Here is a 27,286-nt window from a genome sequence, read left to right as displayed (position 1 = left end):
TCCGATGTCCTTGGTCTTACACACTGGGATTCCATATATGCTTTTGTTTACTAAGGGGGTTCTGAAACTCTAAAAATGTTGAAACAACTCTGTCTGCACTAATATATTCTATAGGTAAAGAAACCAAAGCCTCGAAGTGTAAATGAACAGTACTCCAGACTTCTTTAGAATCAGATACCAAATCCAGCAGAAGAATTCTGCTGGGGTAAGTGCCCACGCTGCTGACCCCAAACTAATGTAACATGCACATAAAGCCCATTTAGCCTTATATTCTTGCTGTTTCTTCAGTTCTCTGTCTCCTCAATTCCTAAGTACTTCTAGGACAGGTAGAGATGCCATTTAGGAAAACGTCCCCTGTGCTCCCTCTGGGGCACTGCAGACACTCCTTCAGTTCTGTTTTGTGAATCCTGCATGATGAAAGCACTATACTGTGGGTAGATCTAGGCTATGTACATCTTGAGGGCAGGGACCGGGTCTAATTCCAAAAGTCTGTATAGTCTACACATTGAGGACAGTGCCACTAACTCAGGAGAGGCTCAGTAGATGTGGTTGTTGGAAGGAAGGAATATACTCTGCACAGACAATCTTTCCATTTCTCTTCCCTTAGCAAGCTAACCTCCATAGTTTCATCTTTTTTTTTTTTTCCTTCTTCTTCTTTTTCCAGGTTACAGAGGGCAAATGCTGTAAATTCTCTCTAAGGGAATAACTGGGCAGATGTACTTGGGAACATTTAAAAAACTAGGTTGGCATCGGAAAGGAAACAGCCAATATATTTAGCTACCCATGGCATGCCAAGGCCTTATTGAGACAGAAATAAGCACCGTAGGAGGAATCTCAATTAAATATTTTTCTAAGCAGTCAGTTCTGGGGCTTTGCCTGAACATGGATATAGAGCTGGGGCAAAGTACAGGACAGAGAGCCCAGAGGATTTTGAGGGGGGGCTTCAGAATCGTTTGGGGGCTGGGGTGCTTGCTAGTGACCCCAGGACCCCAGGGGTACGGGGCCGACCTACTTCCCTGGTCCAGAGAGCAAGATACCCTCCTTTCAGGCATTTTCCAGACTCCTACATGGAAGGGACGCATCGCCTATTCTTAAGTGGCATTGTACCTCTGAAACAGTCTATGAGCGCTAGAGTCTTTCCAAAGCTTTTTCCATTAGTTAGCTCTCCCTTAGGGTGTTGCCTTATCGAGAGATAAGTTTCCTGGAATGACCTGAGGGGAAACAATGACACTTTGGGCGCAGAGCTCCACACACATCCTGCTTATCTTTGTTCAAATATGCACTACTTCAATCCAGTGGCTCAGAATCGACCGGCCCCAGATGGCCTGGGGTGTGGGGACACCGGGAGGGGAGCGGAGGAAAAGAGGGTACCTGGTGGGGGCACCGGCCATAGGCAATCCAGTACAGAAGCCGTATCCATTCGTCTGCCAGAGTACACACATGTGAATAATAACACATATCTTTCCTTTTTCATATTTGGGATCATACTGTTTTGCAAACAGCTTTTCTCACTTAAAAACGTATCATCAACATTTTCCCATGTCATTGAGTGTTCTCCTACGGAGCGATTTTTAACATCTATATTGCAGGCTCTCATTTGGAAGTCAGACTTGATCTAGCCAGCCTCCAGCTGTGAGGCATTTAGATTGTTTCCTGTTCTTTTAATGCGAAAATGAACACCCCCAGGGCGCAGCCTTGTGTTCATTTCTGGTCATTTCAAGAGGCAGAATGGCCCAGTGGTTAAGAAGGGCCTCACAGCTGTTGTCCTTGAATATCAACCCTTTGCTCACATGATAGAATCTCTCTGGGCTTCATCTTCTTTATTTGTAAAATGAAAACTTATTGTAAAAAGGACAAATAGTACTGGCCTTATAAGATTGTCCTGAGGGGTAATTAAATTCATGAATATAAAGTGCTGATCAAAGAAAACTGCTCCTTGTTACATGGCAGCCTGGATGGGAGTGGAGCTTGGGGGAGAATGGATACAAGTGTATGTATGTCTGAGTCCCTTTGCTGTCCACCTGAAACTATCACAACACTGTTAAACAGCTCAGCCAGTTCAGTCACTCAGTCGTGTCTGACTTTTCGACCCCATGGACTGCAGCACACCAGGCCTCCCTGTCCATCACCAACTCCCGGAGTCTACCCAAACTCATGTGAGTCGGTGATGCCATCCAACCATCTCATCTTCTGTCATCCCCTTCTCCTCCTACCCTCAATCTTTCTCAGCATCAGGGTGTTTTCAAATAAATCAGCTCTTCGCATCAAGTGGCCAAAGTACTGGAGTTTCAGCTTCGGCATCAGTCCTTCCAATGAATATCCAGAACTGACTTCCTTTAGGAGGGACTGGTTGGATCTCCTTGCAGTGCAAGGGATTCTCAAGAGTCTTCTCCAACACCACAGTTCAAAAGCATCAATTAATCGGCTCTCAGCTTTCTTTATAGTCCAACTCTCACATCCATACATGACTACTGGAAAAACCATTGCCTTGACTAGATGGACCTTTGTTGGCAAAATAATGTCTCTGCTCTTTAATACGCTGTCTAGGTTGGTCGTACTTTTCTTCCAAGGAGCGTCTTTTAATTTCATGGCTGCAATCACCATCTGTAGTGATTTTGGAGCCCCCCAAAATAAAGTCTCTCACTGTTTCCACTGTTTCCCCATCTATTTGCCATGAAGTGATGGGACTGGATGCCATGATCTTAGTTGTCTGAATGTTGAGTTTTAAGCCAACTTTTTCACTATCCTCTTTCACTTTCATCAAGAGGCTCTTTAGTTCTTCTTCACTTTCTGCCATAAAGGTGATGTCATCTGCATATCTGAGGTTACTGATATTTCTCCTGGCAATCTTGATTCCAACTTGTGCTTCCTCCAGCCCAGCGTTCCTCATGATGTACTCTGCATATAAGTTAAATAAGCAGAGTGACAATATACAGTCTTGACATACTCCTTTTCCTATTTGGAACCAGTCTGTTGTTCCATATCCAGTTCTGACTGTTGCTTGCTGATCTGCATATAGGTTTCTCAACAGGCAGGTCAGGTGGTCTGGTATTCCCATCTCTTTAATTGGCCATGTGCATGCTAAGTCTCTTCAGTCTTACCCAACTGTTTGCAACCCTATGGACTGTAGCCTGCCAGGCTCCTCAGTCCATGGGATTCTCCAGGAAAAGTACTGGAGTAGGTTGCCATGCCCTCCTCCAGGGGATCTTCCTGACCCAGGGATCAAACTGGAGTCTCTCACGTCTCCTGCACTGGCAGGCAGTTTCTCTACCACCAGCGCCACCTGGGAAGTGGGCTATACACCAGTATAAAATTAAAATTTTTTTAAAGTGTAAGGTACTAAAAAAATGTTATCCTTAGCACAAAGAACTCTGCTCACTATTCTGGAATAACCTAAACCGGAAAAAATTTTGAAAAAGAATAGACATATGTACAAGTATAGCAGAATCACTTTGCTGTCCACCTGAAGTTGATTGTTAATCAACTCCAATACAAAACAAAAAAAAATTTTTTTTGAGAAAAAAAAAATGCTATCATTGACACTGTGTTGTTGGTTGAGAAAGTACTCAGTAAACTTCTGTATTACGTCTTTTGGGTTATATTCTTCAACAAGGAATTTCTGCATCAGCAATTTTATAATGTTTAGGCCTTTCCTCTATGTCTTTTGCAGCATCCCCTCCCATGGGACCAGGTAATGCTAAATGTTTCCTCAGGTCCAGACCTCAGTAGCCACCTTCCCTTTCACCATATCCTTGCTCTCAGAGGTCTCCACCCCCTCAGCTTTCTGACACCTGTGGTTCTCACTCATCACTAACATGCCAATCATGTCTCCACATGGGTGTCCCACCATCTCAAATCTCCAAGTCCGACACCAAAGCCACCACATCCTGCTCCCTCTCCTCCACCTCCCCAAGGTTGCTGGTTTCCATCTTCCTGTCATCAAAGCTTGAAAATTCAAAGACACCCTGAGTTGCTTATCTTCTGATGTCTAAGCAGTCATCAGACCCACACATCATTTTTTCTCAGTATCTCCTGCAGTATCTTTCCCATTGCATTTCCAACACTATCACCCTTAGTCAAACTTTTATCATAAGGCAGATCCTCTTGCCAATCAGCTCTCTCCTCCCGCATACTCCTCCTTTGATCAACTTCAGGATGTATCTCTAGATACCCAGCCACACCCCTATTCAAGGATCCTCTGCAGTCCTCACTGCCTGAGTGAAGCCCACAGGCCTCCACTTGGTGTCCAAGGACCTCAAAGACCTGTTCTATATTTCCAGCGCTGTGTTCTGGACATTTTCTTGTCCAATTTTCTTTGCCTGGAATATCCATTTGCTCTAAATCTTATCCATCCTTCAGATGATTCTCTTCCCTGAGGGCTTTTCCAGCCCACAATAATAAGTTGTTTTACTTGGGACAGTTGATCTACAGGCAATAGTTTGAGAAACACTCAAGGATATTTTCTAGCTCTCCTCAAAGGAAATCTATGGGCAGAGTTGCCAACAGGGTCGACAGTAGCAAACACTGTTGCTAACCAACATCTATTTCTTTCTTCGTATGTCCTAACTGAACTTCAGTATTATTCAAGTCCCCACCTCTCCTTCACTCAGCCATGCGCTCTAGGGAGGCCGACCTCGTTTCTTTTTTTTTTTAACACCAAAAACATTTTTGTATTGGGGTATAGCCAATTAACAATGTTGTGATAGGTTCAGGTGAAAAGTGAAGGGACTCAGCCATACACATACATGTATCCATTCTCCCCCAAACCCCCCACCTCTCTGACCTCATTTCTTAACTGGAGGAAGTAGTGATTAAGGACACAGGCCTTGGGGCCTGAGTTCAAAGCTTAGTTCTGCCACTTCCTAGCTGCGTGGCCCCTGGGCAAATTATTCTAACTCTGTGTTTCAATGCCCTCAGGTATAAAATGAAGATACTAACAGTACTTCTCCTAGGGCTTTTTTTTTTCTTTTTTTGACCATGTGGCACAGCTTAGAGGATCTTAGTTCCTCAACCAGGGATCAAACCAGGCCCGGGCGGTGAAAGCAGAGTCCTAACCACTGGACGACCAAGGAATACCCTCTTAGAGCATTATGATACAGGTTTAGCACTTAGCACAGTACCTGGCACATAATGAAAGTTGTAGGTATAGAGTACTTGCTGTTTTCAGCCCAACTAAGATGATCGGGCCAGCATAGCATTCCCAGGCCACTTGTCCTTGCCTGCTTTGGGGTAGCCATGGAATCCCAAAAAGTGCTGGCCAAAAAGTCATGAGGGTGTCTGCTGGAGATCTTCTGGGGGAGATTATCCTAACTCTTAAGACACAAGATTTTTTGACCCTTTATCCCCTGCACTACAGCCATGTCTGAAGTCTAGGATGAACAGTCTCAGGAGGGTGGGCCTCTGTTGACTGAACGATGTCCTCAGGGACCCAGACTCTCTCCTCTCTCTGTGCATCCTCTTCCATACACCGGTTTCTTCCGAAGAGCCAATTAGTCGTAGCAGCCCACTCACCACGTTCCAGGCACAGTGACAACCAGAGAACTAGCGAGATTTCCCTTTTTCCTGGCTCATTAGGAGAAACAGAAGCTTTCCCGTGGGCTGCCCAGCAGCGCCCCTTGCCCCCGCCTCTGCCCCCCTTCCCTGCCTCATTAGCTGGAATTGTGTCACGTGCCCCTTTCTTGAAACAACCAATGGCAAAAGAAAGAAGCCGTTTTGTTGCCCAATCAGGGCAAGCCTAGACCTGGGGGCGGGGTCATCAGCCACAGACTATAATGCCGCTTCTGGCAGCATCTCTACTGGCTCCTTCTTATCCACTGGCAGTGGTGTCAAGGTGATGGACTTCCGGGTGAGTTTCGGGAGGCCTGACTTCCGGCCTGGCACTCTTGCTAGCTAGCTGGTTGACTTTGAACACGTCACTGCACTTCTCTGGGGCAGTGTGCTCAATGGTAAAGCCTAACCCTGCCTTCTTGTTCTAAGAATCCAAGAAGAATATGAAGACAGCACTTTGTGAGCTTAAAGCTGTTCTATAAATGTAAATAAAGTGTGAATCTTAAGGGGCAGTTTTCCTTCTTCATGAATCCATTCCCTTAGGTAACAGATCTCTACAGCCTGCAACCAGCTCAGGGAGTTGGAATCTGTCTCCCTCCTCCTCTTGGCTGCTCTCTAGGAGCTGCCTCGGCTTGGACCCCACTGTTGTATCAGCAGCCCCATCACAGGTCAGCTGTCTATCTCCACCACCATAACCACAGGTCTTCTTTGGACTGAAGCGTCTTTATTTTTTGGCCATGCCACTCTGTATGTAGGATCTTAGTTCCCTGACCAAAGATTGAAATCATGTCCTCTGCAGTGGAAACGTGCAGTCTTAACCACTGGACCTGCAGGGAAGTCCCTGGACGGGAAAGTCTTTAGGGAAGAAAACTCCTGGCTCTTTCAGTTATCCAGGTCTATGTGCCGCAAATCTCACTGCCAGAAAGGCTGGGATGTTGCCTTTCCATCTAGAAGCTCTAGGCCGTCTTCCTCTTGAACCAGTCTCCTGAGACCTGAGAAGGCCAGACAGGAAGGTTTTAGAAAGTAGCTGTTAAAAGCATGGGCTCCAGGGACGTCATTGGTGGTCCAATGGCTAAGACTCCTTGCTTCCAGTGCAGGGGGCCTGGGTTTGATCCCTGGTCAGAGAACTAGACCCCGTATATTGAAACTAAGAGTTTGCATGCTGCAACTGAAAGATCCCACATGCTGCTTTGAAGATGGAGGATTCTGTGTGCTGAACTGGACCCAGTGTAGCCAAATGAATTTTTTTTTTCTTTAAAAAAGCATGGGTTCCAGAATCAGGCAGTTTCTCAGTTAGAATCTAGATCTCGATGCTCAGTGACTAGTTGATCTAAGCAAATCATTTAGCCTCTGAACTTCAGTTTCTCCATCTTTAAAATGAGTGTCTGCTTCATAAGGCTGCTCTTAGATAAGATGAAATATGTAAACCACTTAGCCCTGGTTTGTGCCTGGCATGTAGCAAGAACTCAACAAGCAGCAGCTAGGCTTTCTAGTCTATTTATGACAATTGTTGGGGAAAATGAATCCTAGCTTCTCTCTGGTCCTTGAGAAGGTGGGAGCCTTGGGAAGAGGAGAAGGAGATGTAGGTTCCAGTCCTGGTGCTACAACCATGAACAGTGTGGCCTAGGTCACCCCATTTCTCTCTCAGCTTCTGTTTCTTGATCCCTAAAGTGTTGGGAGTTGATTGGAGCAACTCTCAGGCTCTGTCTGAGAGCTTATGTCTGTGACTTCCGAGTTTTTCCATGACAAGACTTTTAAAGTCTCCTTCTGTCCATCTGACTTTCCGAATTGGCTCCCAGGATGGTGTCCAGACATTGGTTCCTGGCACTCCTCACCATTTTCGGACACGGACACTGCTTCTCCAGATCAGTGCTGCTGCTGCCCTTTCACCTTCATCCAGGGCTCCGCTTGGGTTTCTTGGAGGAGACGCTATCCTCACCCGCCACCCCCACCCCAGGCCACCGTGTCCTTTCACTTTCTTGTCTCCTGCCAAAATTCCTGGCTCCCTAAGCCAGGTAGGAAAGCGGTTTAGTTCGACCCAATCTGGCATTTTCTCAGAACCTCCCCTGCCTCTGGCACATTCCTTGTGTTTGGGCAGAACCCAGAGAGCTAGAGAATTCCTCTCCCTCCTTAGCGTGGGTCCCTGTGTTGGCATGCCAACAGCCCCAAATATTTAAAGCAATCATGAAAATGAGCTCAGAGTCCCATGCCAGAGCCTTGAAAGGAATTAGGCTAAAAACAGGACAAAGGAAGAGGTGAGGCCAAACGGAAAATGCCATGAAAGGCACTGCCCAGTGTGGCCGGGGCCCAGAGCCCTCCTCACTGGCTTCATTCATCTGCAGCCAGACCCTGTGCTGGGCACCAGTGATGCAGAGTTAAATGCATCATCACTCCTGCCCTCGAGGAGCAACTAGTTCAGCCAGGGAAGATATTCACACAGAGTGCAGAGTGGCGAGTAGAGACAAGACGCTACCAGAGGCACAGCAGAGCCACCAAGGAAGGGGGCATTGTCTCAGCCCAGGAGGTCAGCAAGGCATCTGACGCGAGCCTGACTTAGGACAGCCATTCTCCAGGAGACAAGGCAGGAGATGTACTTTCAGGCAGAGGGGAAACGTGCTGGAGCCTGAGATAGGGTGGAGGAGAGAGAGAAAGTGCTCAAGCGTAACTGCTTTGTAAAGACCGGGTGTCTCCAGCAGGCATGTTTATGTACAGGCAGTGTGCAGGACAGAGAACAAAAGTAGCCTTACTATTTAAGATTTTTTAAAAATGTTGAGATGGACACCTGGACGCACACAAACAGAAGGAAAGTCTTGAGCAGAAAGGCTGTATCAGAAGGGCCTTCGAGTGCGAGCCGAGCATGGTGCCTGTGTCGGGAGCTGTGCCCTCAGAGCAGCACCTTTCCTGCGATCAGTCCAGGGAGACTGAGCTCCTGCTGGGGGGGAGGTGGGGTTTCCCAGGTCACTCGTGTGATAGAAGAGAGGCAGCTTGGCAGACGGGAAGAACTGGCGGTCCTCCAGACACCAGGCCCCGCCGCGCAGGGAAGGCGCCGAGGTCAAAAGCAGATGCCCGAGTGAGCTGTGATGAAGAGAGCTCCAGCAGGGGATGGGAGAGATGGGGCAGGCCCAGTGCCTCTTCCTGCAGGAGTGCTTCCAAGTCCTCACAGCAGGGGTGGAGAGCAGCTTTGATCTGAATCTTGGGCAACCAGTGTGCCGGGCAGTCACGGAGAAGCTTCTTTTGGAAAGAAATGAACAAAAAAAAAAAAAAAAATGAACAAAATGAAAATGACATACGTGAAATGACCACTAGCTGCTGTAAAAAAGGAAAGTTATGACCAAGACATCTGCTAATAACAGTGGTGCTGTCAGCAGCAGCAGCATCTTTATTTAAGTGGCTCTAACATTTACTCTGTGGGAGCTAAGTCCCTCAGTCGCGTTCTCTGCGATCCCGTGGACTATAGTCTGCCAGGCTTCCCTGTCCATGGAGTTCTCCAGGCAAGAATACTGGAGTGTTGTGCGTTGCCATTCACTTCTGCAGGGGGTCTTCCCGACCCAGGGATCAAACTGTGGTCTCCTGCATTGCAGGCGGATTCTTTTACCATCTCAGCCACCAGGGAAGCCCAACATTTACTAAGCATCTACTATAATGCTTCATAGCACTTAATCTTCACAGCAACTTCAAGATATCACTATCCTTACTAACTCCATTTTACAGAGGAGGACATATCTCCTCAGAAACCTCAGTGAAGGTCCAGAATGCCCTAAAACCAGGCAGTATGCAGTTAAAAAGTAGAAAGTGTTGCAGGCTGACTTATGTCTTACCCTCTAAATTCATATGTTGAAGTCCTAGCCCCTAGTGGTTCAGAATGTAACTGTATTTGGAGAAGGGGTCTTTAAAGAAGTAATTAAGTTCAAATGGGATCAAGATGGACTCATTCAATACGACTGATGCCTGATGAGAAGGGGAGATGAGGACACAGGCAGGCACAAAAGGGAAAATCATCTGAAGATACAGGGGAGCAGATGGCCATCTATAAGCTCGAGAGAGAGGCCTCAGAAAAAACCAAACCTGTCAACACGCTGTTCTTGGACTTCCAGCCTCCAGAATTGCAAGAAAATAAATTTCCATTGTTTAAGCCTCCCAGGCTGTAGTGTTTGTCATGGCAGCCCAAGCAGACTAATAGAGGGAGCAGGAGCCCAGGCGTGCCTTAGAGAAACCAGGTGGCTCAAGTCTGCAGGGGCACTGACCGCCACAAGCCTTTGCCTTGTCCTTGGCTGAGGACCTCTTAGCATCCTCAGCTGGGCACTGGGGGTCTGCAGTGGCACGGCAACAGTGCATTGATGGGTGTCTTCCTTGACAATATCAGGGCTTGAAATCAATGGGATGAGAACTGAGCTTTAAAGAGACTAAAATACTAGCTCTACAACAAAGCAAAGCCATCATAATCTTCCCTTTATACACCAGACCTCCATGAGAGGGTCAGGGGAGCAGACTGATGTTTCCATTTGCTTGAAAAGCAAAACTGGCACCATGAAGGAATTCATGTTCTCACCTGCAATAGACCAGAAGAGCCCAGAGGCTGGACCCTCATGAGAAACATGACTAGGATTGGTTAGTAACTAGGTCAGCAGTCACTGTGTCTGGGTTCTTGAATTCTTCGAAGCAAGTTAATCATTAAAGGGAAGAGGTAAAAATATAGTCTTCAAGTTTGGTTAAACTAAAATTGGTCTAGTCGAGAAAGGGAGGGGGGAAGAGGGTTTCAGGAGTTCAATCAGCCCCTGATACAGGTGCTGTGGATACTCAGGTTGCTCTGGAATCTGCAGTCAATCTGGAAATTACCAGCAGTACAGAAGGCTCTAGCTTATAGGACAGTGGGACATGGAGGTGGAGGAGTGAGGGAAAGGAGTCCAAAACTTTAAGAAAGCTGGATTTCTGGGTTGAGAGTAGACTTTAAAGTAGGCACAGACTACTTAGACAAAGAGAAAGCTAGCCAAAGAAATAAGGAGGGGATGTCCTGGAGGAGGTGCTCTGTGAGCTGGGGTCTGGAGGAATAAGGATATGGAGCTTAAAGGGCAGAGGAAGATGCTTTTTCTCATAGGAAGTGTGAGAGAGAAACTCAAGAAGGTTCAGCTTTAGGAAATCCTCAACAAAGCATTTAAAAAGAGAAGCGGGGGCTTCCCTGGGAGCTCACTGGTAAAGAATCTGCTGCCAATGCAGGAGACACGGGTTTGATCCCTGATCTGGGAAGATCCCACACGCTGCAGGGCAACTAAGCCTGGCCCCACCACAACTACTGAACCTGTGCTCCAGAGCCCAGGCACCACAATCTTGGAGCCCGAGCACCCTAGAGCCCGTGCTCCACAAGAAGAGAAACCACCGCAATGAGAGGCCCTCGCACGGTAAAGAGTAGCCCCTGCTCACCACAACTAGAGAAAAAGCCTGCCGCACAGCAACAAAGACCCGACGCAGCCATAAATAAATAAATAAAACCACATTAAAAAAAAAAAAAAAAAACTAGAAGAGGATGGGATTTCCCTGGTGATCCAGCAGCTAAGACTCTGCACTCCCAGTGCAGGGGACCTGGGTTCAATCTTGGGTCAGGGAACTAGATCCCACATGCAGCAACAGACATCTGACACAGCCAACTAAATAAAGAAATAAACAAACAACTGATCAGGACCTTGGAGGTGTGTGTGTGTGTGTGTGTGTGTGTGTGTGTCTGTGCACGCGAGCTGGGATTTTTTTTTTTTGCTGTGCCACATGGTATGTGGGATCTTAGTCCCCAGACCAGGGATCAAACCCACGTCCCCCGCAGTGGAAGAGCCGAGTCCCAACCACTGGACAGTTGGGGAAGTCCTTGTGTCCGGGGACTTTAACGGGGAGGACCACTTGGTCAAATGTCACTGGTGAGAAATGGCGCTAACAGGGCCAGAGATGATGACTGTGAGGTTTGCAGAGAGCTGAGCTAAGGGCGAGCAGAAATAAAAGGTCTTGAAAGAGGCCTGCTGGATTTCCAATCAGACCTGGAGTGTCAAGTTGCAGCCCCAGTGATAGTCTAACGTCTCGTATTTCTATTTGATCACTTCCACACTTAACTTCCTGCGAGCCGAGCACGCCATCTGCACAATGTTGGGCCAAAGAAATAAAACCCGGGAGGAAATTGCACTCTGGTGCAGCATAATCAGCCCGATATGCCTGGGATATTAGTTGAGACATGTGTGTCTTCACTCATCTAAGTATTAACATCCTGACTGTTTCGAAGCAGGATGTTTCCCATTTGGTCTGGCCCAGAGGCGGCTCCAAAATCAGCCGTGAAGTGGCAGCTTTCCGGTCTCTCCGTGCTCCTCTCCCCGGCTCCTAAATCGTATTTCTCCCAGGTCGCTGCCGACGATTCCCATGTGTTGACAGGTTATGCGATTCAAGGCAAGACACCAGCAGGAGTCCGGGTCTGAGCAAGAACCAGGCATGCGGCAGGGAGGCAACGTGACACGAATGTTAAGTGACGGGGCAGGAGGTGACCTGCCCACTCTTCCAGCCGGCTCTCTTCTTGGCCTTGCTGACATGTCCTCTGCAGCCCATAGGGGCAGTGGCCTATCTCGAACAAGTTATGCGAACTCTGCAAACCTTAGTTTCTTCCTAAGGCTTTCTCTAGTTGCAGCGTGAGGGCTCCTCACTGCAGTGGCTTCTCTTGCTGCGAATCATGGGCTCTAGGCATATGGGCTCAGTGACTGGGGCACCCGGGCTTAGCTGCCCCTCAGCATGTGGGATCTTGCCAGACCTGGGATTGAACCTGTGTCCCCTGCATCAGCAAGTGGATTCTTAACCACTGCACTACCAGGGAAGTCCCAGGAATGATCTTCATTTACAAGACAGATTTAACCCTTCACAACCCTATAAGGCAAATTCCATTTTTATCTCCACTTCATAGAGGAGGAGGCTAAGGCACAGAGAGGTTGTGTAATTTGCCTGTGGTCACAGGGCTAGTAGATCTGGGAATCCAACTCAGGCAGCCCGACTCCAGAGTCTAGGTGTGAATACATAAAGGGTGAATTAAAAAGCTGGTCTATTGGTGAACGGACAGACCGAGGACATGGATCCCAACAAGCTTCAGGAAGGTGCTTCAGGAAGGTTTTCTAAGCAGCACATTGATGACTTGAGTGCTGGAAGTTCTCATCCCAGCCCCACAGTGCCCAGTAACCTCAGTTATAATCTAATATTGCTGTGCAGTGGCCTAGCCACTCCGAGCTAGAGGTGAAAGCTGTCTCCCTTACTGAAAGAGGCACAGTGTAAGCTATAATTTGGAAAGTTAGAACTGGAAAAGACCCAGAGGTTGCCTAATCCCTAATTGTACATTTGCAGGAACTGAGGCAAGAAGCAGGAAGTGATGGAACCAGGGCCCACAGTACCTGCTGAGACAGAAACCGCATCCCTGCCCAGCACCGTTTTCGCTACCATGTGGCCTCTGCTTCAGGCCAGGAGAGAGTCCTATTTGAAAGTCAGAAGAGCAGTTACAGACAAAAAATGCAAGGTTTTTTTTTGAAGAAGAAGAAGAGTTGAATACATGAATACATGGCAGAGTGTTTTACAACAGGAGGTCTTCCTTTTTTGCAAGAAGTTCCTACAATACACGAGTTTGGTGAAGTCATCAGGCTTCATGTGTCCTCCTGCCTGAAGCCTCAGGTTGATGCATGGATGCATAGAGTGGGCAGGACCCTTGTGTGCACCCTCCTTGGCCAAATGGGCTACTTGCTGTTCCCTAACCGTCACGGTCAAGAGTGAAGTTTCTGGACTTGGGGTACTTTAGACCAATGGGTCAAGTTCTGGCTCCCATGTTAGTCAGACCTGAAAGTGAGTCTCCATCCTCCTCTGATCAGGGTGCGACCTCTGGCAAGTCCCTTAACAGTCTCCCTGGCTCCACTTTCCATTTATCAAGTGAGGAAATAATCTCCTGCTGGGGTGTTATATACATGAGATTAACATATGTACAGAAAGACTGTAGCAGAGGGCCTGACACTCAGTAAATGGAAACAGGACTGCCTCCCTCGGAGGTCTTATTCTGCATGCTGATTTGATTTATGGTTGTTTGGGTTTACTTCTTATCTCCATCTTATCTTACTGGCAGGAATTAGGCCAAGTTCATCTCTCCATGCCTACCTCACCCTGAGCCCCACACAAAATTGGTGCTCAGTGAGCATGCATTCAACTGGAGTGGCCTGGACACACAAATACGATGAGTTCATTGTAACCAGAAGCAAGGGTTATAGCTTTTGTAAAAAGCCTATGGTGACTGCCTTTATAAATAGGCTTCAAGAGGTTCTGGGTAGAAATGGAGAGTGGGGCATTGCTCGTGCTGACAGAAAAAATATGCACAACCTAAAAACCAAGTTGTGCTTTATTCAGCGGGGCATTTTGAGGCCTTCAAGCCCAGAACACAGCATCTCAGATAATGCTGAGCAAACTGTTCCGAAGAGGCAAGGGCGGAGCCAGGATATACAGGAATTTTTGCAACAAATGACCAAGTATTTGGAACGTGAAAAACTTACTGCTAATCAAAGAAAACTAGACATCTTAAGATGCAAAGAATGAGATGTCTAGTTTCAGACATTTAGAATGAGAAGATGCAAAGTCTGGGCTCACTGAAATCATTCCTTTGACTTGCACCTCAGCTGCCTGGGGCCAGTATTCTGTGCTTTCTCATCCCGAGTTTCCTTGGGGCTCTCCATCAGGACAGCTGTAACGCGGCGGCTGGATGGCTGCATCATCCTTGGTTTACTGATACGGCTGGCAGTAGTTTAGTTCACACTCACAATTCTCGGTACTAGTTTTCTTATGGGTGATGAACACGATAATGGCAACCCCCACCGACAGAGGACTTCAAATAGTCCACTTCTTCACCCCCTCAACCTCATGTCATGCTCACTGAGCTAGACATCGTTATCCTTATTTGAGGAAAAGGAAACTGAGGCTCAGAGAGACAATGTCATCTGCCACAGGTCAGATGCCAAAGGTTAGAGCCACGGTTTGATCCCAATCCTGACTCCCAAGTCCATGTTCTCCCTGTCTGCCCTCCCATGTCTGCCCCTGTGCCTGTTTCTCTATGGCCATCATGCAAAGAAGGGATTTTAGATTTTTAAGCTGTTGGGGAAAAAAATCAAAAGGAGACTAGTATTTGTGACACATGAAGATTATATGTTATTCCAATTTCTGTGTCCATAAATACAACTTCATTAGAATACAGCCACATCTTTTTGTGTATGTATTGTCTGTCTGCCTTTGTTCTAAAATAAAAGTATTGGAATATTTTCAGGAGAGACTGTTGTTCCCTAAAGCCTAAAATATTTACTACCTGGCTCTTTACAGGAAGAGTTTGTTGACCCCTGCTCAATGCCATGCTACCTCTTCAAGATAAACCTCCTACAAAGAAAGTGTCCCTTTCCATAGACATGTCACTACAGAAAGAACACTGACCCTGTAGCTATCAATATTGGTCCTAGATCCTGCCTTTCCCAGTGCATGCCAAGCCAGCCCTGGATTCTCACAGCCATCACCCAGCTCCTGGTGCGATTCAAAAGGCAGAGCTGGGGGCAGCCTCCGGACCCTGCCGGGCAGGGACAGGCTGGAGCAAGCCCGGAAGGAGAAAGAAAGGGATTTAGACCCAGAAGTCAGCCCGACTTCTTTAATACCTTCGTCCCCTTGATTCATGGTTTCCTGCCACATCTTGTTCACCTGTGAACGTGCCCGGGCCCCAAGCGGGGACAGGCAAGCCAGAACCGATGAAAGCACAGGGCCCGTGCCCCACGACGTTTCTTCAGCTCCCCCCCTGGAGCTGGATGGAGGCCTGGCTCAGAAGAGCCTGTCTCAGGGGGGCCTCAGGCTGTTCCCTCCCTGTCCTCATTTGTGAAATGAGAGCTTGGCTTGGCTGCTCTGTCCCCCACCTACCTGACGCACCTGCAAGAAGCAGGCCTGTCCTTCACGTTGCATAACCACTTTGGGAGAGTCCACAACACCCTCTGCCTTTCCACTGCACCCTGGGGGAGAGTTCCAAACAGCAGATTTTGCTCTCTGCAGCACTCCTTCATTTAGCAGGAATTTTGAGCACCGGCTGCATCCAGCTCTGTAGGGATAGGAAGGAAGTAAAAGTAATGGAGAAGCTTTCTGTTGGTTCCAGGACACAAGATGCACCAGATGGAGAAGCTACATGACAATCCCAGCAAATTCAGATGCCTCATACAAAAGCTGAGGGCCAGTTTTATATTTGGCATGCTCCGAGTACTTTCACATCCATGCTTTCACTTAAACCACAAAACACTCCTGTGGGCCAGGCATCCTTAGATCCATATTAGAGATGAGGAAACTGAGGTCAAATGGCTGCTAAGAGGTGAAGCTAGGCTTTCCATGCAGGTCTCACTGGTTCTAAAACCTGTGCATCTTTGATAAACGGAGCTATCCACACAGGGAGAAGTTGGGTGCCTGAGTGGGTACAGCATGGCAATGTTAAGACAAATTCCTTAGAGAAAAAAGTCTTAACTGTGCCCTTACAGAGCAGTGAAAGAGCACCGAGACAGCAATCAAAATTCTTCCAGACCCAGCTCTGCCTTTTAATGAGCCCTTGGGTGAGATTTTTTTTTTCATCCTTGGGGCTCAGTCTCCCCTTCTGTGAAACTGCAGTGGGGAAGCTGAAGCAAATAATCTCAAAAATACTACCCACCTTCACTGCTCTCTGTACCTGCTTCACAGGTGCTGCGCTTCAGCCCAAAGTTCATCCTTCAGCTATGGCCCTGAACCACAGGGCTCAATCCGACGGCCAGTATCAGAACCTTAAAAAGACAGAGAAGGCCTCGTAAAACTCAGATAGGTGAGCTACATGGGCCCATCTTGCCATGAGAAGGGAGTGGAAACCGGGTAATGGGGACGGGGCAGGGGACAGAATTCTGTCTTCTTCTATTGCTTAAACTTCTCCCCCCCACCCCGCCTTCCCCCACCCCCACCTTTTACATTTTTGAGTCATGTAAAGGTGGTACTCATTCAAAATATAAATAAATATATACAAATAGAAAAAAGAAAAGGAGACTGTTTACAGAAAATTATTAAATACTAACGAGGTGATACGTGGATATAGCAGCAGTCATGAAGGTGCTGTGCAAATGATGGGCACAGAGGTCTGCTGTCCTATGTCGCACATGCATGTGTTCTAAGTCACTTCAGTCGTGGCCGACTCTGCAACCCGACGGAGCATAGCCCGCCAGGCTCCTCTGTCCATGGGATTCTCCAGGCATAAACTTTAGAGTGGGTTGCCATTTCTTCCTCCAAGAGATCTTCCTGACCCAGGGATCGAACCTTAGTCTCTTCTCCTACATTGGTGGGTGGGCTCTTTACCACTAGCGGCACCCGGGAAGCCGCGCTCTGCCAACTGCCTGCTAGTGGCACCTTGTTCTGTTTCCTAGTATTTGACTGATTGATTGTTGATCACCCTTTAAGTCTTATGGAGTGAAAAACAAAGTGGCGAGAGAAGAAAACTAAGCAGCAAGACAATTCACAGAGTTTTAGATGGAGAAGAAACGGAGAGGGCTTCTAATTCAATGCCCTCACCAAACAAAAAGAAAGTCCTGGGGAACGAAGGAGGGCTTGAGGCTTGTCAAGGCTCGTCTGCAGGACGGCAGAACTAAGACCTCCCTAAGCTCTGGGCCCATGTTCTTCTGGAGGCTCTATCTCCTGTCAAGCATGTCCAAATGCACTCACATTGAATAAATTTTGTTCCTATAATTGCTAAAGCATAATTCTAATTTTGCTTTTGAAGTGGTTGGACTGTTAGTAACATAAAATTTATGGTTGCTTATGATTCCTGAGTATTTGAATAATTGTGTTCCTTGGGATTCCTGCGAAATGTGAAAACCTCAACTAAAAGTTGCTTTCCTAGGAAAATTCTAAATGCTAAAGTCTATAGTTACTGAAGGTAACATATGAAGACGTTCTAATTAAACATAATAACTTTGACTTTGGCATTTCCTTTGGTATCTTCTTTTTTCGGGACTTAAAAGTTCCCTAATGCCTCCAAAGCTCCTAAGTAAGAGGGGTTGTGAGCTGATGGCAGCAGAGGTAGGAACCCGCGCCCTCTACCTCCCGAGCCAACGCCCCCTTTGAGAACACCGGTCCTCAGCAGGGAAGAGGGACGCAGCCCCCCTCCACGGCCACTGGCACCGTCAGACAGTCAGTTTCCTGCCCACTCCCACCTACACAGATAACGATGATGGTAGGGGTTATGGCAGCCCAGAGGGTCGTCCCCCCACCCCCCCCCCGCCTCCATTCCTGAAATAACCGGCTGTGGAAGAGGCTGCCCCTCCCTCTTTCAGCGCCTCCCTCCCATTAGCCCTTCCGGCAACTCCATAAATCATCCAGGCGCTGTACAAAACCCCTTTCCAAGGTTTCCCAGAAAGAACCACTATTAAGTAAAACAAACGGGGGGAGGGGGGCGGGGAGGGTGGTGCTTCTCAGAGGCTGACCCAGGCCCGAGGAGAAAGAAACCAAGAATGTAAGCTGGAGGCTGCACGCTGATGCCGACCAGACCTTGGTTTTTCAATGACAGCGCTCGGGGTTGCCTCGCTTTCATTTCCATTTGAAGTTGTGGGGCGGGGAAGGAGGAGGAGGAAGGCTTTGGAGTGGGGGTCAGTGTGGGGAATAATACATACAGATGAGGGTGAGTCAAGGCTGGAAGCATCCAGATGACCAGGATGAAACGGTTGCTGCTCGTAGAGCCACAACTTCTCTGCTCTTTAGGGACCCAAGAGATGACTGCAGAGACATGAAGTCCGAATCTGTCTGTGTTTTATAGGATGTGGCCCCACAGGCATAGCTATGTAACCTCTCTTACCCCTATACCTCAGAGAGCACACAGGAGACCGGATCACCCGATCAGACATGGACTTACTCTCCTCGGTATGTACAAGTGTCAATGCATTTTTCCATCGAGGGCATCTTCTACCCATTTAATTAGAGCCTGTACTTCCTTAGTGCTTAGCGTATGTCCTCTGTGAGGTCCCAGAAAGCACTGGCCTTAGCTTACTTCATGTAAATACAAGGAAATAGCATCAACAGCTAACATTCATGGGCTCCTTTCTTGTGCCGGGTATTTTTGCTGAGCACTCCATTCTTGTCTCATTTCAGTCTCAGAGCAGCACATTGAGTCAGGGTTTGTCATTATCTCCATTTTACAGATGGGGAAACTGAGGTTTGGAGAAATTAAATATCTCCCAAGTGCCAAACAGCTAGGGTCTGGAGAAGCCCAGGTGGTCTGGCTCAAGCCTACCCTTTGTACCAGTCCCCTTCACGGCCTTGTTACCTGACTTCTGACTGCTATTTCAGGTTTGGAGGTGACATGTTCTCATAGTCCCCTGTGGGCTAAGATGAAAAACCCTCCGCAGGGGAATTCCTTGAAGGACTAGGGGTTAGGACTCCACACTTTCATTGCTGAGGGCCCAGGTTCAATTCCTCGTCGTGGACCTAAAACCCACAAGCCACATGGGGCAGCCAACCAAGAAAACACTGCACGGGACTCAGAGTGGTCATTCTAAAAGCACCGTCCTCAGGGCCTCTACGTCTCCACTCTGACTCCACCCCACTCCCCCATGGCACTTTCCTACCATGCAGCTGGCACCAGCTTAGCTTGACACACCCTCTGTACTTTGAGCCTCACATCTACCCTGTGAGGTGTACGGGCAGGGCAGGCCTTTTATCCCCACTCAACACAGGGAACTCAACGTGACAGGGTTGGAGCATTTGGTAGAGCTGGAATTCTAGCCCAGTTTTCCAGGGGCAACACCATCCCCTATTGCTGATTCTACATCTCAGGGTCATGACAGGGAAGGTGAGGAGACTCCCCATGGTCCTTGGGTCTAAGGCTTGCCCTCCTCTCACCAGAGGTCAGCAAACCATTCTCTGGGATTCTCCAGAATGACTGACAATGGTAATTTCTTCCCAACCAATTCGCTTCCCTTATTTATCTGTTCCTTGGTCTTACACTCAAACCACAAATGTGCCCTTGGGGAGAGTAACACACTAACTGCCTAATTCTTTCATGTTGAGAGAGTTCCCCTCCCTTTGTGATAGATAGGAGTCCACTGAGCTAAAAGAGGCCAGGCCACAGGGGTCTGGAGACAGCAGAAGGGAGGTGGGGACTGTAAGCCATAGAAAACTCCTTTATAATTGTGCCAAAGTTGGTCCAGCACACTCCAGACAGCTTGCTGAGTGGAAGAACGAGGACTCCATCTTCTCTTTGAGCTTCTCTCTCTCCCTCTCACACTCATTCTTGCTGACCTAGCAGTGTTAAAGCATGCCAGGATTCAAGAGGGGGTTCAGGAGATCGGGGTGGGGTTCATTGGGGCTTTCCTGAAGAAAAGCCAGAGACAGTCTAGTTATTAAGGAGGTAAACCATTCACCAGGGTCTTAGGAGTCAAGGAAATAATTCCAAAGACTACATTCTCAAAGTTCATCATTTTTTAGCAGAGCTGGGTTGTTGTTCAGTTGCTCAGTCATGTCTGACTCTTTGCAACCCCATGGACTGCAGCATGCTAGGCTTCCCTGTCCTTCACTATCTCCTGGAGTTTGCTCAAACTCACGTCCATTGAGTCGATGATACCATCCAACCACCTCATCCTCTGTCGACCCCTACTCCTCCTGCCCTCAATCTTTCCCAGCATCAGGGTCTTTTCCAATGAGTTGCTCTTCAAATCAGGTGGCCAAAGTATTGGAGCTTCAGCTTCAGCATCAGTCCTTGTAGTGAATATTCAGGATTGGTTGCCTTTAGGATTGACTGGTTTGACCTCCTTGCAGCCCAAGGGACTCTGAAGAGTCTTCTCCAGCACCACAGTTCAAAAGCATCAATTCTTTGGCACTCAGCTTTATTTATGGTCCAATTCTCACATCTGTACATGACTACTGGCTTACCAGCTACCTTATGTGACTGTGGGCAGATGGCCTATTCTCTCCAAACTGTTTCCTCAATTGCAAAATGAGGCTATAAGAGGCCTACCTTCTCAAGATTAGGTAAAGATCAAATGAAAGAAAGAGAAAGTGTTAGTGCTTAGTTGTGTCCAACTCTTTTCGACCCCATGGACCATAACCTGCCAGGCTCCTCCGTCCATGGAATTCTTCAGGCACGAATACTGGAGTGGGTTGCCAGTCCCTTCTCCTGGGGATTTTCCCAACTCGGGGATCAAACCCAGGTCTCTTTACCATCTGAGCCACCAGGGAAGATCAAATGAGATCATATAAATTCTTTGTCAACTCTAAGCCATCATTATTCCTCATTCACTGATCACCTTTACCCCTAATTGGCTGCCGTACACAAAGTAAGTACCAGCATCTGCCATTAAATTGTTTTACTGAAAGAGATAAAAAGGCAACACAAATTGAAAAAATAGTTAGCATAAGAGAGCAAACTTGGAGAGACAGTTCTGGATGGAAGTCAACAGCAGCCTTGACAAAGAAATGCCAAGTTCTCTAACCTTTGCACTATACCTCAAAGGGCATTGGCCCCTGACTCACAGGTAACACAAATATTTTTTACTCCAATGTATTTCTTCATTCAACACACTCATCGCATTCTCCCTGGGTCCTCTCCATGTTTATCAATATTATGACTGCCTTTTAAACAGAAACCCAAGTGTGATAAAAATATCACAGGCTCTTATTTAAAATACCAGTTTCTGGGGTCCATACCTAGAGACTCTGGGGTGAGCCTCACAAGTTTGCACTTCTGGGCAACCCCAGACCCATCCTTTCAGACCCTCTGCACTGGTTAAGCCCCAGAGGGGATGGGCTGTGGTCATTAACTACCCAGTATATTGTTAATGCCCAGCACTCAGAAAAGATGCTTGCTAATAAACTAGACACGCCAGGAAGTCTGAACACTTGCTTCTTAGAGAAGGTCACACTTTGTCCCCAGTATCATTTCACAACTTCAACCAGTTGCATAACTCCTACCCCTCCTTAAGAAAGAAATTCCAGCCACATCAGTTTTCCCATCGTGAACTTTTCTGACACCCCCAGGCTGGATTAAGTGAACCTCGTTGTGGTTCCACAGATCCCAGACCAGACCAGCACTTACTTTATATTCTATTTGTCAACCTCACTGCTAGTCTTTCCCCCACTAGCAAGGAGTTTGCTCTCTTCCTAAGGACAGGGCTGTGTTTCCTTCTCTTTTGCATTTCCACCATCTAGACCAGCGACCGGCACTAAATCAGCCGTGATTAATGAAATGAACCATTTTGTTCAATGGAATAGGATGGGACAGGTTGATAAACACTTTGGGGTAGAAGAGAGACAAGACCCTCTGTATGTTCTAGTACAAGGACCCTCTCCTACTGGGATGAGCCACATGATGTATGTGGCTGGTTTTCAAGGAATGGAGGTTTTGTTCTCATCTGTGGTTTAAGGATTTCAAGAAATTATTTCAAGGAATAGGGCATCAAGAGATGCTCCTTTTAATGCTGTGGATGTGTCTCTTAGTTTTTCATACCAATTTTCACACCTTGAAGCAGGTGTTACAATCAGCTCATGTCAGAGGACCACTCACACTAAGATTATATTTGTTTATATAGGAAATCATTATATACTGTGCTACTCTTTACCCATATCTGGTCATCTCCCATAAGGGGGTTATGCCTACCCACATTGTGGAACTCCATATGGCCATGTGACTTACTCTGGCCAAGAACTGTGGGCAGAGGTGATCAGACTCACCCCCAGAGGGAGGCTGTATTGTAAAAGCAGGTCCCAGAACAAAGAAGATAATGATAGAAGCAGAGCACCAACTGACCCACAATGGATACAGAGTGTGGGCAAGAAATGAACATGTTTTTGCCATAAGCACTGGCATTTAGGAGTTGTTGCTGCCATGTAACTTGGCCTTTCTTAGCAGATGCCCACATGCTCCCTTTTTTAATCAATGAAAATGTTCACACACAACTAGGCTCATTTTGTGATTTTAAGAAATATAATTCTTTGTTTTTCCTTTCTGGCCATGTTGCACAGTTTACAGGATCTTAGTTCCCCAACCAGAGACTTAACTGGTGAGAATGCTGAGTCCCAACCATTGGACTGCCAGGGAAGTCCCAGAAAATATATTTCTTAACATACACCTCTGCGGGCCTCAGTTCCCATGTCTGTAACATACCAGAAAGAAGAATAACATAATATCAATTGTTAGTTAAATGTTTATCATGCATCAGGCTGTTCTTTGAAAAAGTATCCCATTTTATCCTTACAACAACCCAGTGAGGTAGGTGTTATCATCCTCATTATACAGACAAAGGAGCAGAGGTTAGGAAACTTGCCCAAGGATATAAAACACTGAGACTAGTTAATGATGGAATGCAAATAATCTGGCACCAGAGTCTGGTCTCCTGACTTCTGTGATACATCTGTGGGCTCATCTCTAAGATCCAGTCTGTCTGGGACCCATGAAGGCTCTGTGACGTTGCCATATGGTAACAACTGCCCTAGGTCTTCAATTTTGAAACCAAGACCCATTTCACCACTGCCCTTCTCTTGTAGGTTTAGGAGATCATTTGTGATGTGCTTTGAACGTCTTGGAGGAAGGCAGCAGAGGCATGGGGGTGTGGGGTGGAGTGGGATGGCGGCGGGCCGGGGGGGCGGGGGGGGGTTTGCCCCGGAGGATGCGCCGCCCCCACGGGGGCAGGGTCCACTCCAGTTATTTTCCAAAGTCGCAGTCTTACTGCATGAGAAATGTGCTGCCAAGGCAGAAGGCCGTCCTGCTCCTGCCGGGAGACTTTGATATACACGTGGAAATGGCTCACTGGAGAAGCAGGAGCCGGGGAGGGGAAGCTTCCCTTGGGGGAGGTGGGGATGAGGGGTGCGGGCTCGTCGCGTGGCTCTGGATTCAGGTCTGCAGCTTCAGGTCGCAGGGAATTTGGTTCATTTAATCCTAATAAACCTCACAACAGGCACACCTCAGCCCCCTAAGAAAGGAGGAAGGCATGAGTGGGAGGCCAGCTCCTTTCACAGAAGGACACTGGTGGAAAACACACAGACTGCCCATATCTTGAGGCCAGTTAGACCCTGCAAGGAACCTACATCCATCTCCCTTCTTCTGCTATTTTGAGAAGACATTTCCATTCTCTGTGGTCCTCTCTCCTGATGACCTGGCTCTAGAGGGTGATAAAAGCTCGAGTCCAGTTGACCTGAAAAGAAACTGGTTCCTTCAGAGGGACTGAAATGCCAAACCAAGGGCCTTCAGAGTCTCTCAGCTCAAGGGCAGTAATGAAGCTCTCTCCCATTAACCTGCGCCCCAAACAACCCTGAGCTCCTTGCAAAGCTCTTGCAGATTCAATCCTGGGTTCTCGTCAGGGACAGAGCCCTGAATTAGACTTCTGGCTCTGTCGTCATCTAGTTGTATGACTGAGGGCAAGCCACTTTGCTTCTCTGAATCTGCACCTCCGTCTCTTTGAAATGATGGAGTTGGAGGAGACAAGCTCTAAGGATGTGCTCCTAGCAGTGTGTGAGTCTAGGATGCCACGAGGTCTGCGGTTCTGGGACCAGATTGGCATAGCTGTCTTGCCTGACCATTAGCAAGAATAGCAACATTGGTTTACCCTCTCCCATACACTCCATCTTCCCTAAGCGTTATTGGAAGGCTAGTGACTCAATTTCTGTCCCTCGTCTACCTTCCAGCCACATGTAACTCTCCTCCTGTCTCCACTACCAGTGTGTACTGCCTGTACAGATGGATGCCACCAAACGTCCTCAGCCACTTTGTTTTGACCCTCAGCAGCTCTGGCAAAGGACATGATAGAATTGCTGTTGGCATGTATATGAGAGTTTCACTCACCTGCCTTCACCTCACCTGTTAGCTGAGTTCATGGATATTTGGTTTCCATTTTGGTATCTAAAAGAGTAGAGCTGAAGTACAAGAGGGACAATCTGGATATTTTAAGGGCCCCAAGGAATATGATTTGAGTAATCCCTGTGTTTTTCTACAAGAAAGTGTTCTACCAACCCCTGATGGTCAGCAACATCAACAAATCCACCCTCTGCTCAGGCTCCTCTGATCACAATCCCAGTGCCCCCCATTCAGCTGCTCCTCACCGCGCCTTCCTTTGGGCAACTAAGTGCTCACTCCCTTCCCTGCAGGGGAGCGTCCTGCGGTACTGCCCCCTACCCCCAGCCGATCTTGGCCCTGACTCGACTCATTGGTGCTGACTCAAAGAAAAGAAAAGCAGACCCCTCAGGCAGCTGGAGGGTGGACCTGGGCCAGAGCCTGCAGGAGTGGGCGGGAGGGCCAGCAGAGGCGGGGAAGCCATCAATCAGCCTGTCACCGGGTCTTCGCTGGGCCCCTCCCCCACTCCCTACCGGGCCTTGGTCCCAGGCCCAGCAGCACAGCGGGGTCCCAGAAAAGGAAGGGGAGAAGACAGGCGTCTTTATTTTGTAGCAATTAAAGATGTGAAGATGGAGCTCATTCCTTTTGGGGGTCCTTCCCCCAGTGAGGTAGCCCACCATCGCTCACAGGAGCACGGTCTGAGCACCGCCAGGACAGGCCACCGCGGTGAAGCTGAGGGAAAGGGGCAGCCAGGGTAGAGTTCTGAAGCTGTATTTGCAGATTCAGACAAAAGACTAAGATAGTGTCAGCTGTTCATAAAAAAGAGAGAAGGCAAATGGAAATTATGAGGAGAGTGTAATGCCCCCAAATCCACTCCCTAGGTACCACCATTGCCTTCACCACCCCCCACATTCCTCTCCTATACGCTTGCCTTGCTGGGTACAGGGCGACCGACTCCTTTGAGTTAAAGCACTGTGTTTTTAAAATGTCCCTACTAAAACGATGCTACTCTAAGAGTGTCATTTTAACCCTCTTAGAACCCAGGAGTGCATTTGCAGAGAAGGGATACAGGCCTATAAAACATTCAGGGACACAGAAAAGTGACTTGAGGATGAGGAGGCCAAACTTTAGAAATCCAGAGATCCCTAAGAACGAGACTCCTGACTCAGCTGCTTACCGGCGTGTAACTGAATTGGGGGCAGTGAGTTCCACAGTGAGTCCCGCAGGGCTTGGTTTCCCTGCCTAGTGAAGAGGAGTAAAGCCAGAGCCACACAGGGCCTCGTGAGAGGAGGCACACGGCTGCACTGCACAGGCACTTCTGTCTGGGAAATGATACATGGCTCTGAGTGAAAAATGGGAAGAAATGAGCTCGTGGTGAAGGAGCACCAGAGAAGCCGGCACTTTCTCACTGTCTCCTGCTGAGTCCAGGCTTGATGAGCAAAACTTACCAAGCGCTCCCTCTGCTGTCCATCCTTACACGCACCTTCCTGCATCAAACATGATATGCCCGCAGTCCTGAGTCTGAGGCTTGGAATGTGCCCGTGACCTAATTTAATCGGTGGAGTCCTGTTCGCAGTTTATTAACATTACTTCTTGAAAACCTCCTTTCCTTTCCATTCTGTTGTTCCCTCCCTAACTTTATGCCTTTGTCTCAGGCCTAGGCCTCCCACCACCAAAATCCCTCATGGTGCGACATGCTCAGGAAACCTCAATCTTTTATCTGTAAAAGTTTTCTCTGAGGTTCAAGTCACTAAAATAACAGAGCTAAAGCTGGAAAACAAAACTTCTAGGTCCAAAGTTCATCCTTTTTCCACATTCCTATCTCTCTCTGAAGTGTGTGACCTTAGACATAACATTTAACTTTTCTAAGCTGCTTTTTCCTTGCCTGGGAAATGGAGGAAAGAACTGTATTAATCCCATGAGTCTGGTGAGAAGAGAAAGGGAGACAACACAGGAGCAAAGGAGAGTCAACAACAGAGAGAGCGTGACCAATACTTGCTATGATCTTCCAGCACGATGCAAGTTCAGTGCTCAGAGTGGAAACCGAACGTGAAAACAGATAAGACTGGAAAGGTAAACAGGAGTCCAGTCCAGAAAAGCCTTGAAAAATATGGCCCCACAGTCGCTTGGTGCAGGCTGCCTCGAGGATTGCATGAGCTCACACAGGTCAACAGTCAGACTCCCAGCAAGGCCACGTGTTAGGTATTCCTGATAAAACTCTCCTGCTGCTAGTCACAACTTGAAAACGCAAGCAGGGAAATTTATAAGCAGGACAGCCTTGAGTCGATGAGTTAAGGAATAGTGGTTTGGGAGGGAAGAAAGACTTAGAAAAAAAGAACATCAGGAAAGAGAAGTGAAGCCCCACATCAACCCTGTAACACTGGCCTTTGGATCTTAACAAATGACACCACTTCATGTGCACACCCAGGCACACACACAGCTCTCTCATCAGAGATGAGCCCCTCATACTGGCTCCCTTTTCAGTCATACCTCCCCTGAGCAACCCACTGGCTCTGCCCCGTGGTGGAGCCACGAGGGCATCCCCCTGCATCAGGGTAACCTTTTGACTTACTCTGGGGGCTACTGGTTTGTGTCTTCATTGCTTTAGTTACTCAGTTGGAGAGTCCAGGGTTGTGACAGTGTATTTAATACGTTCCTCCTGTACTGACCTTTTTAAAAGAGAAAAAAAAAATTCTTGAAGAGTCTGAAAATGTGGTCAAGAGACCTGCACACCTTAAGTTTGAGAAATGCTTCATAAACAAAACCTTATTCAATTAAATATATTTCAAAGATGAATTAACACTACAAAAGAGTTGTATTTACAACTGGTAAAAATAACTTTATTATTAATGAAAATACTAAATTAAAACTTTCTCTTCAAACTAGCAAACCCTAGAAAATACATCCAAG

At 47.6% G+C, this 27,286-nt stretch overlaps 1 long non-coding RNA gene across 2 annotated transcripts; it reads right to left on the bottom strand.

Annotated features, from left to right (window-relative positions):
- Positions 1–7,157: 7,157 nt before the first annotated feature.
- Positions 7,158–27,051, bottom strand: LOC122426119. Of its 2 annotated transcripts, none has more exons than XR_006265124.1 (4): positions 26,949–27,051; positions 16,253–16,361; positions 15,484–15,658; positions 7,158–8,778 (listed from the first exon to the last, which is right to left on the bottom strand). It is a non-coding gene; the product is annotated as an uncharacterized LOC122426119 (long non-coding RNA). The 2 variants fall into 2 exon arrangements; XR_006265123.1 differs by lacking the exon at positions 26,949–27,051 and adding an exon at positions 16,644–18,243.
- Positions 27,052–27,286: the final 235 nt, after the last annotated feature.

The sequence above is a fragment of the Cervus canadensis genome, chromosome 24 (genome assembly GCF_019320065.1).
Source record: "Cervus canadensis isolate Bull #8, Minnesota chromosome 24, ASM1932006v1, whole genome shotgun sequence".
NCBI classification, from domain to species: domain Eukaryota; kingdom Metazoa; phylum Chordata; class Mammalia; order Artiodactyla; family Cervidae; genus Cervus; species Cervus canadensis.
The sequence above is the reverse complement of the archived record's forward strand: the minus strand, read 5'-3'. Positions and strand labels throughout refer to the sequence as shown.